The sequence below is a fragment of the Solea solea genome, chromosome 1 (assembly GCF_958295425.1).
Source record: "Solea solea chromosome 1, fSolSol10.1, whole genome shotgun sequence".
NCBI lineage: Eukaryota > Metazoa > Chordata > Actinopteri > Pleuronectiformes > Soleidae > Solea > Solea solea.
The window spans coordinates 11,211,236-11,223,313 of NC_081134.1; the positions used below are offsets into that span (position 1 = coordinate 11,211,236).

At 41.0% G+C, this 12,078-nt stretch overlaps 1 protein-coding gene across 13 annotated transcripts in view; it reads right to left on the minus strand.

Moving 5' to 3' along the window:
• The window catches only part of LOC131463868 (muscleblind-like protein 1), a 45,565-nt gene extending 35,241 nt beyond the window's left edge, over positions 1 to 10,324 (minus strand). For 2 of the 13 annotated variants that reach the window (XM_058636045.1, XM_058636011.1), the window contains exon 1: positions 2,999 to 3,613. The gene's annotated coding sequence lies outside the window, so the exon portion shown is untranslated. Of the gene's footprint in view, positions 1 to 1,978; positions 2,764 to 2,998; positions 3,619 to 7,009; positions 7,130 to 7,583; positions 7,738 to 10,182 lie in introns of those variants that run through there. The other 11 variants (XM_058636063.1, XM_058636029.1, XM_058636072.1 and 8 more) reach the window with 9 other exon arrangements.
• Between the last annotated feature and the right edge of the window lie 1,754 nt (positions 10,325 to 12,078).

Genomic DNA, 12,078 nt, shown 5'->3' on the forward strand with positions numbered 1-12,078 from the left:
GAGTAGCTCATTGGCTTAAATTTGTGTTGTCTGTGTCGATGTGCTGAGACAGGGATTCAATGTTCATAGACAAAAGTGACAAACATCAGAAAATTAAAAAACGAAAAAGGATCAACACATGAATATCTGAATATTAAAGCAATGTGAATGTTAGAGATCTCAATTGAACATTGGGATATCTTTCAAAGAAAAGATATTTAGGGCGCTCTGCTCACAAATATTGGTGGATAAACACCCTAATAAGGCGCTGTTCTTTCTACTTTATTTATATCTATCTGTATGTATACAAATACAGGCCAAACCTCAGGAAATATATACTGTAGGCCAACTTAATCAAATCCTATTATTTATTTACACGCATACAGAACAGAATCTGTATCATTGCCAAGGTTTTACAACCTGCTCTAAACATGTATGCCATTATTACAAGGCATGCAGTTCCAGCATTTATCTTTATCACTATATTACATGCGGACATATTTTACCAGAAACCAATTTGATGTTCAGCACAAGATGAGTTATATTTATTGAGGCAATCATTTCCATAGGGGGTGGATGATGTATGCATACAATCATTCGCTGACTTGTGTTGAGGCCTGCAATCCAGTATGTGCAGGCAAACAGACCCACTGCAATCATCCAGTAGAAACAATGGCTAAAAAGAGAGGTATCTAGAAAGAGACTTTGCGGGAGTAAATGTGAATAGTGGGCTTGGGGTGTGTTATTAAATGCTACAGCAGTCGGCCTCTCCTTCGGAGATGGAGATGCCATGGCTGTGAGCACTGGCTGATGCAACTACTGTGCAGAAAAAGAAGGACAAGGCTTGTTTTGACATGTGTATTTCTGGACAGAACAACAAAGAAATAACTAGACACTTATTACTTCTGCCAAAAACACCAGCTCCACATACAGTGTGTCCTGCTTTTTAGCACAATTGTCTAGTTTAGGTAGTTGTGAACACTAACTTTATATCTACTTACTCACCTTTTCATTGCAGGTTAAAGAATCCATCACATCAAATCACTATATATATATACTGTATATACAGTATATATATCTTTCCTACAAGTGATACAGTCATTTCATTTTATAGATTAGCTTGGGATTCCATGAAGTGGAAGGTATCTGACTCCAAACCTGTGTTAAACTTTTGCTCACTGTGCTTGAAATGTGGTCATAACACAGTAGGACCTAACAAACCCTCGTGTAATAAAGGCTTAAACTGTCAGTAGAGATTCAGCCACGCGTGTAATCCTGGCTGCAGGGCAGCTCCGAGATCATAGGTAACATACATTTATGCAGAGCAATTTGCACCTCAGTTCACAAGCTTATCATGAATACATGGGCACGAGTTTGAAACATTATTACCTACTACTGTATATTTAAATAGACAACAACATCATGTTTCAGACATTGACAGTCTACCTGCAGCACGGCTGCCTCAGGGAATCTGAAGTCTCAACAATGAAATCTGCTGCACATCTGTCCGTGTTGCGCATGCTTGCACGTCTGCACATACTTGTGTGTGTGAGCTACTGTCTGAGCCACCCTGAATCTCTCCAAGTCACAACAACAACATTCCTCATCATTGCCCAAACCACGGACACACCACCAAGTGGAAACACAGAGACGCGAAGGGGAGGAGGGCAGAGGTGGTGAGGAGAGGGACAAAGAGAAAAGGAGAGGGACAAGTGGTAGAGTTTGAAGCTCTGAAAGTTATCTACTCTTAAACCATCTGTATTCTACCAGAATCAAGGCCTGCTTTATTCCGTAAATCGTTCATGGCTCTGAAAGAGAACAAATGCTTGAAAAGAACTTAAACTATTAAACTTAATCGTATTTGGAATATCGCACTTATGAAGCCACTTTTATTCCATATTTAACACAGACAAATTAAAATATTACAAAGAGGGAACAACATTTCAGGGCAATATCATATAATCTCCTAAAAGGTTTAATAAAGCCACAAGCTACTTACTTTTCTTCCAGTTTAAACATCGAAATGTAAAATCCCTCCGTTTACTGAGTCTTTACTGCTCCCTGTCTCTTTCTCGTTCTTGCCCCTCTTTCCCTCTCTCTTCAACTTTCGTCTTCCTTCCTCTCTCAGTAAACTCCCCCTCTGTCAGACGCATGCAAACACTCACTTAGTCTGAAAAACACACACTCATACACACGTTAACACACACACACACTCCCACAGACAGAGTCACCCTCTCACACACTCTCTCCTCCCGCGACCCGAAAATGCTTGGCAAGATTCTACTGTACTGAAATACTGTGCACACCATATAAGGTAGCAGCAGCTTCACATGTCACACATAATTTACATGCAGTGGGGCGGGAGTTTTGCCTTTTCAAAGCACACACACGTAGAAACACACAGACACATGTTAAACCATGCTTCCACCTTCAGGCTGACGCAGCATGGGAGCACAGAAGGTAATAGAGGAACACATTTTAACATTTGCCTTGTTAACCAAGCCCTGCAGGATAACTCCCAACATGTCCAGTGTTGAGTCAGATGGAGGGAATGAAAACTGAGTGGGCGATCTATTGATCCTCTCCACTGTTTCCTGGAACAACCACAGTCACACACACACACACACACGCACACGTACGCACACACAAACACACAGCAAATTTTCTTGCTAACTAGCACTACCCTGAGGAAGTAGCTATTGTGTGACTCTTTGCTTTGAGCCAAGAATGTGTCTAACTGTGTGTGTGTGTGTGTGTGTGTGTGAGAGAGAAAGAGAGTGTGTGTATGTGATAAAACAAGCCATGACAAATAGACGTTAACCCTGTGGCACACATACTGAATGCACACACACACACACACACACACACAGCAGACACCAAGACAAACAATCCTCATATTTCTCCCTATGCTCCACTGCACAGGCGCTTACTTTGGAAAGTAAAGACTGCAGCACTCACAGGAGGAAAGATCTAGATAAACCAATGAGACAAGGAGGAGGGTAATGAACCAGACGCTTACCTCTCACATTGCTCTCCAGTTTGTGTGTGTGTGTGTGTGTGTGTGTGTGTGTGTGTATGGTTCCTTGGATCGGATGACTGTGTATTTATGCGTGTGTGTGTGTGTGTTCAGACAGGCCACGACAGCAGACCCCCAGGCACTGGCTGGACCATTCTCGGGCAGGCAGAGCGGCAGCAAGGCAGAGCGACTGGCAGAAGAGTGGCAAGCGAGTGAGCAAGTGAATCAGCAGCGAATGAGTGGAGGAGCTGTGCAGAGCTGAGCACCAGAGAGAGAGAGAGAGAGAGCGAGAGAGAGAGAGAGAGAGAGAGAGAGAGTGGGGAGGAGTGGTTGTCTGTGTACTGTGAAAGTGTGTGCGTGTGCGCGCATGTGTGAGTTGCAGCACTGGCTGTGTGCGCTAGTGCCTCCCCTCCCCTGCCTCTTGAAGTGGCTGAGCTGGGCTGAGATGGACTGGGCTGTCTCTCTACCGACTCTAGCCTCTGGATCGCCGATGGAAGTGCAGCTCAGTGGGCAGCAGTAGCAACAGCTGTAGAGGAGAAGAAGGAGGAGGAGGAAGAAGAGGAGGAGGAGGAGGGAGCCCTGACTGCACGGGGCACACAGATCCTGCAGTCCCCTCACCCTCCCTCTCTTCCTCACTGAAGACAAGCCACGCCCACCCAAAACAACACCAGGAAGTGCTGGTTCGGTTGCTGCAAAGCTGCCCTTGTCTGTCCAGTGAGACCAAGGAAGGAGAGAGTGGCGAGGGAGGAAAGAGAGAGTGGGGGAAATGGAGTTTGTATGAAGATAAACAGAGGAGTGAGGGCAGTCCATGCAAAGTGACTTCAGATGTTAAAGCTGACTGAGTGATAACATAAATACAGCTAAACAGGACAGAGTGAGACAGAAACAAAGTTGAACAAGGAGCTTAAACAGCTGAGGAAGAGTGAGACAAAAACAAGTTGGAAAGAATGGGTAGTTTAAGGAGAGTGGATGAAAGAGTGATGCAAAACATTACAAGGAGATTTGGTTTTTCTTTTGTATGGATCATGAAACCCCCAGACAGAGGTCAGCCTCTGTCTGGGGGTTTCATGATGACAACAATAGTCAAGAAATGACTATTCACAAAGACGCAGACCTCTGCAGGTGGGTTGCAGGTTTAACAACACACTATAAAAAGCTAATAACCAAGACAGCACTGGCGCAACTGCTGCTGCTGCTGCCAACATTTGTATTGTTATAGACTCAAGGCTTCTGCCATCACAAACCAGAGAGAATTTGATTTTTGAACTGATGCTGCAATATCCGGTAGCCATGGAGATAGTGGCCTTGGCATCTGCAGGAATCTGTACAGATTTTGAGCGGCTTGCTGACGCCAAGTTGCCTGACTGATCCCGCATATTGTCTATGACTCACTTTATTTGATTATGATCAAGGAGAGAGTACATTCCTAGTACTGCCTTAGAATATTGAAAATTGTTTAGGGATGGATTTTGAACTATAAAGAGAACAAAGTCCACATACTGTAGCTAAAGCCGCTTTGTCTAAGACTACACCTGTACGTACAATAAATGCTATATGAAGATATATCAGCTTGGTCACAGGAAGATGAATTCACTTTAATAATACATGTATAATGCTGTGGAAATATCTAACATTAAAATATCCTAGTTCATTTGTGAAGTAAACCTGTCACACCTCAACTGTCCCTCTGTTTCACCCCTTCCCTCCCTCTCTTTCTCGCTCTCTGGTCCAGTTTCTACTGCTACAAAGCTTGTGATAAGTCATCTCTAATTTACACTGTAGGCCCTTAAACCCTGGGTGACAATCTGTAGTAGAGAACCAGCGGCAGTGTGACCCTTTACCTAGCCAACGTTCTAGTGAGATGTGAATGCACACAACCAGAGAGAACAAAAACATGCTGTCCACTTCAGAAATAAAAACAACTTACTACTTATTTAGTGATGGAAGGAAAATCAATTTCCAACATAAGAAACAGCCTTTCCTGCTCAGTTTTGGACTGGCAGAGAAATCAGTCGATCAACAAAAGCAGCAGGTCGTTCTAACCTCTGAATGGAGTTTTCCTTGACCCAAAAACAAAAAAAAACACCAAAAACATGGTGATTGACGTTGTGGCTTAATAGGAGACACATTAGCCAACTGTCCAAAGATCTGGGCTCTCTGTGAAACTCTTGACACTGATGTGGAATTTCCCCTCTTCTCTGCTTGTGCTGCAGCTGAGTGTATGTCAGCGATTTGTGCTCCGTTATGCGTCTTTCATTTTCTCCTCTGCACAGCCAGTCGATTTTTCATTACTATCATTCTTAAATCGCCATCTGATATGTGTCTGTCTTTTCATCACTTTCTCTCTCTTCGGACTACAGCTTAATTCCCCTAAACTTTACACTTAGAGAGAACCACAACCACTTCCCCGTTCATCAGAACCTACAGGACCGTACTCCACTCATCCATTTAGAGCTATGGGTGCTCAGCCAAGCGATGCACTCTGCTCCCCAAATACACTTTGATCATGTATGTGGTGTGCACATAATCTTATCAAAGATACACCAATATGAGTTTCTTCTTTTCTTCTTCATATTTCTTTACTTGGACTGACATCAGTCATTACTTGCTCCTCATTTCTTGTAAATCATTCTCAGATTATTACACAGTACTAGTGAGACATTTCTGCTTCTTTTGGTTTCTCAATGCAATCAATTTACCAAGGTTAACCAAACCGAAAATAGAAAGTGTGTCTGTGTAAAGGGGAATTCCACCAATTTTACACATTGAGATCAGTGCTCTAGTTATGGAGATTACTACTTTAGCCTGCCTGTGACATAAGAAAACATTTTTACCTTCATAATTCCACCATCTTATAGTTTTGTGTTGTTGAACACGTACAATGACAGTAAAGATGTCTTATCTTATCTTATCTTATTTGTTATCATCTGTCGATGAACAGCAGTGATATGAGAAGAAGAATAAAAGTGTGAGCAGTTCAGCATATTCTGAAAACTCCCTCAAACTTTCTCTGTTATCTCCATTAATCACATTAACCCATGGCCAAAAACATATCAATTCCTAACCCTTCACCCTTGTCTGCCCTCATTTTCTTGTGCTCCTCCCGAGTTTACACAACTCTCCACCTTAGTTTCTCTATCATCTCAACACTCTGCTATTTCCCAGTGCTCTGTAAATGACACTGACTGGCCAACGTGAACTCTCACTTCACTGAGGAAATGTCCCAGAGCTTTTGTATGCCAAACCTTGACAGCTCATCTATCACTTAGGCTGCAAATACACATTACACTCCCATTACAGACCATCACTGCAACAACTGTAATACACAGTCACAGTCACAGTCACAGAAAGGCCCGCAACAGAGAGCTGCACTGAATGTCCGGAATGTACCTATTGTTCATTTTGGAGGCGGCAAACAACATCTTCTTATGTTTGATCACTGCATGAGAATTAGTGACAACATACACTAAGATAATGTAAATATACAATAGTTTCCTAAAAAATTAACATGAATGTGGGACAAGTTGTACAAAGCATGCTGGCAAACACCAGTAGGACAATTCCAATGTGAGTTTGCAGTCTTTTTTTCTTAGCTTCTTTCCACTTTGTCACAGTGAGGGGAAGCAAGTGCAATTCAAGCCGTTAGGTTTGAAATACTGAGAGAGGAAATAGCACACTGTCTTGTCCCCATCTGACACCACGGTGTGTGTGTGTGTGTGTGTGTGTGTGTGTGTATGTGTACATACGCATTTACACACATCACTGCGACAAAGCAAAAACTAGTGGCAAAACCCTTTGAGAAGAGTTTTCTTTCTTTCTGAATGTAAACTACAGATTCACTGCTGCAAATAATAAATAAAGTCTTCTTCCATTTTTAACTTCCTACATACTCCATAGTACAGAAAATAGGTCAGAGCACATCACGTCAGCCTAACAGAGAAACTTTTGTCAAAAAGAGGAAGATCAATAGTAGATATTAAATCAACCAACTGTTATTTCATGGAAGGAGCTTACCTGTGTGTCCGTCTCTCGCTAACTTGCCAGTGGGACTGACAAAGCTACTTCAACACAGGTCATGGTGATGCAATGCATTGTGGGAACAAACTAACATTTTCATTTTTCTCTTCCTCTAATGTTCACACTCTCATAACAGCACCTTCTGCTTGGCAACGGCCATACCACAAATGTGGTCAGGTTTGCAGTGAACCATCACTGCGCAACATCAAGTCTCCATGACAACCACTCTTTATCTAATTTGCATCTTCTGCTTGCATTATCTACTGATGCCAAATATGGTCACCTTGTTACTATCCCCGCCTCTCTCTGTATCCCCTTTTCATAACTTCCTCTTTTGCCCTCCATTTTAAAACGACGTATTGACACTTTGTGTACATGGGCATACGCATTCTTGCAGCATGTGAATGTGTGAAAAGAGGAAGTCCATGTGACATTAGACTAGTTTTAAGCCTGAGCAATAAGGAAAGGAAGTAGGGGAACCGTGTTGTAAATCAGGAAGTTGGGTGTCGCAATTATTATTATTATAGTGTATATTATCACAGCACCTTCTTAATCACAGGATTTCACTTACCCTCAGTAATTCTTCATCAAGGTCCGAACAGCAACATGGCCCCCTCCTCTTCCTTCTCCCAAGGATTGTCTATCAAACCATCAGTGGGATGTTGAAGCAGGCCCCTGGAGCCCACATACAGCAACACTCAGCAGCACTCAGCACCTGTCTCCAACTGCCAGCACAGAGAAAGAGACGCGTTCAATCACACTGGACAGCAGAGCAAAGGGGAAAAAGCAGTGAAGAGGGGGAGGCAGACAACAAGGTCTTTGTCAGCAGAAAAAAAAAACGAGCAGGATGCACATTGTGGGCAACACATCACATCAGTTGTAAATCATTAATAAATCAATCAACATAAATAAATCAAAATTTAAGATAAAATGTGGAACATTTCTGAAAGAGACTAAAAGGCTGGGACGAACAATTTTTAAATATTATTTTCTCCAATAATCAATAATCATTTCGGTGACTTTTTGGTATTTCTTTGTGGGTTTCTGAGCTAATAAATAAATGTTTCACAATTCAATTATAAGTTTAATTTCGATACACAGTACATCATCTTATTAAACTGTCACCATTACAAAGCTAGATTGAAAGGGAATGTTATGGCCTCCTCTCCTCTAGCTGCAGGCCTGCTGGGACTTGGCTGATTAGAAGTCAGTAAAACCAGGCCTAATTTAGCCTCCAGTGCTCCACGAGCTGCCAGGAATCAGAGTGAGACTCCTTGCCTTTTTAGGGCTCCCTGGATGCTGTGGTCGACAAGTGGCACTAATGCACTCCCAACTACACTAAGGAGCTGGTGAGAGGTGACAATTAAGATTTGCTTTATGGAAGTATCATTTGAACTATTATCTTATTCTAAATGGCATTAAACCCTTGGACACCAGGAACTATGCATATTTTTTTTTAAATCACCTATATATTGGTATTATTGACACTGCTAGTTAAGAGCATACCACCTCTGAAACAACCACCTCTACACCACTTTCAGTAGACGTGCACAGCAGCTTGGTATCGGACTCACCCGTGACTGCCCGCTGCGCACTGTTACAACAGCCTGCCATAAAATCACACAAGTAATCAGGTGTGAAAAGGACTAATCAGAACGTCTATACTAACACTTTCCAATCATCGAGGCCTTGACACAATGTTAGTAAACTTGACCCCAACTGAACTGAAAGTAGATGCTGCTGGCCATCTGCTTGATTCAAAGAAACACAGAACAAAACACCAATTACAGTACATTAAACTGAAAAATGCCATTTGTTGTAATTGAATAACACAAGACATAAAAAAGAGGCAGAGAAAGGCAAAGCAACTCTGGGGAACAAAAACAAACATATCACTATTTATTAACCCTGGAAGCCCATGTATTTAAAATAAAAAGGATTAGATGTGGATTATTCATTGAGCTTCTTTCCTATCCCTGTGTTTTCTTTGTGTGATATGGCTACGCATGTATTATTGAAGAGTGTGATCACATAGGTCAGGGTATGGAATATAAAACAGGATTATCTATGCTGGAGTACTGAAGGCTCATCTTCACCTCCCACTTCCTATAGGGACCACACAAATACACGACTGCTGTTGGACAACTGTGAGGAATAAAAGGCGAATTCAAACATACTGACATAATCCCATTAGTCTATTCAGGGTCCCTGTCCAACCACCACTGCATAATGAGGAGATAAAGGCTAAAGGCAGTCCATTAGTAACCGTCTTCATAAAGAAACTTATTAATGTCTTGTGTGTAAGTGACAACTATTAATTCCATTTACAGGAACTGAATATTATAATTTGTAAAGAACAATTTTCTTTGATTAAGTCCCAAGCATTTAAGCAGAAATATTTACCTACAGTCTACTCAACTCCACGTGTCCTTGAAGATCAAAAATACTTGAACAATGGCATCAGTTAATTTCAACATGAAAGCAGATATGAACCTCAGAGCTTATCTCCTCTGTGTAAAGTACCTTGAGTTATTGCTGTTTATGATTAGAAGCTATAAAAATGAACATGATTTGTCTTGCCTAAAGGCTAGTAAGCAACAGGTGTCATCTATAAAACATAAAATCACAGGACTCTAACGCTGCTTAAATAGTATCTGTCTCATCGGATCAGTGTATTTGGATGACAGTTGATCATACAATGGTACAAAGGTTAATTATTAATATTTAACAAACAAGGAACATGAGTGACTGCAACAGTCACTTTATTCTTCTGTTAAATACTAAAACTTCAATTGTAGTGGCGAAAGTACAGTTAATTCCAAAGCCACTGACTAGACGTTAGTTTCAATTACCTTGACTCGTAGGTACTGTTGTAATTCATCAATCACGAAGGCGAGAGAGAATTGTCTGAAGGGTTAGCACATTTATTTCAACTTGCTGTACATGTTACTCACTTCTGCCCGTGTTACTCACTTCTGCCCAGCTGTACTGCTCTTTCTGTAGTGCTCTTTTCATCTTTTAAAAAAAACATTTATATACTGTGTATATTAAAATTTTGTATGCTTGTTATGCACCAATGACACCAGAACAAATTCCTTGTATGTGCAAATCGTACTTGGCAATAAAGCTCTTCTGATTCTGATTCTGATTCTGATTCTGATCCAAGTTACCTTTCTATCTACGTATCCAAGCTTCTCGAAGATCAACAACACAGAAATATTCCCTTGATGTTCAGGTTGTGAATGACGATCTATAGATTCCAACAGTAAGACAACGCAACCTAACATACAGCTTCTCAAACGGACACATCCATCCAGCTGTTAGAACATTTTCAGTACATATCTTCCAATTCCTTTCTATCATAGCCATCAAAGATATCAAAGTGTCCATGGTAGCTTTTATCTAAAGAACAAAATAACATCAGAAAGGCCACAAAGCCATGTTCCTTGCCTTTGAGAATATTTAATTTAATCAAAGGCTTAAGGCCAACAGTTAACCACTTCAGTTTGCATAGGAAACAGTCTGGTTGGATGATATGAGATGTAAACAAACCAGTATTGTAGTGCAAAACTATGAAACTCCCTTTTAACATGAACACAATTCAAGGCAGATAACAATATCAGTAATAATCAATGTGTATGAATATGAATATTAAGCAATATGTACAGATAACGGGTTGAGTTCATCTCAAAAACATTTTCTATAAACATACAAGGCCCTCCTTTTAGTAACCTAGCAACCAGTGAACTCAACATGGCACCTATTGTAACTCCAAGACTAGCTAAGCTGAGCACCAGACATAATTATGTCTCTTCTTAGCCAATCACATAAGGCCCTGAGCCATAAATAACAGACTGCTCCCCTACAGAGCACCAGTCTGTGCTGAAAAGTAAACAAACGCTTTCTCCAGTAGGCTTTTGCTCACTACTAGGATTGCCTTGCTCGGAGGAAGACAAACAGGGAGACAGGCCTATGGGTCTACAAAGAGTAAGACTAGGAGCGATAGAGATAGTCGAGAGGAAAAGGATAACAAATGTAGTCTGTTATTACTAAATCATAATGAAGGCTGCTGAATGGGACTGTGGCTATGAGCTATGTCATTAAAGACAAAGCAGAGCAGCTGGAAAACCTACAGGTTTCTATTTGAAACACTCGCATACTGGAAGGGCACATAGCACTGCATTCAAAATACCCTTTCATATTGTTGTTTCAAATATATATATATTTATATATATCTCATACTAATCTAACCAGCAAAACCTCTGCTGAAAGAAACGGGTCATTTCAAACCTTGTTACCCTTTGCATGTTTTTTCCAGACAGCGACTCGAGGGTTCTGTGAAACCACTCAGTCCGTGGGGCCTTATTTTTAGATTTTATGACCAATATTAAATTCTAACACAAGATATTTTCACCAGGGTGATTTAAGATGTCACCTCAACAGGCCGTGAAGCTATGGCTGCAATTACGACCAGATCACATCTCATCACATGGCTCGAAGAGGCACATTTGTTCCCTCTGGGTGATGAGAGATGGGATTAGAAATGTGTCTTTGTGTAAAACATTATGTTGCTAAGTAAGAGAGCGCTTGTTTTTACTTTGTGGATTTATTTAGGCCCTTAAAACATCGCCATGATAGTAACAAGTCACAATGACAATGTCAACAAATGATTTCTTGTCACATATTTTCTTAGATGTGACAATATTACTTTTAGAACTACTATGAGACATCATTGGCATGTATCACATAATGAAAACAGATGTGCCCCACATTCCCCCTACCCTCCTCTGCTACTTGTTTTATTTAGCTCATCTCATTCAGAGAGGTGACACTTTCCAGACACTAGTGCTATGTTTTCAGTGAGTCACAATCTTATCCTTGTTGGTGACACTTGACTAAGATTGGGTCAATATTAACTGACTGCTTTATCTGCAGCTGTCATAAACTTTATTTCCTTTTTTCACTTTGTGGAAGGTTACCTTTTGAGGAGGTAGTGACTACATGTTATGCTATGAAAAGGGCCAGGCACTGCGAGCTTTGCCTTGAATTTGATTACATAAGAGTTA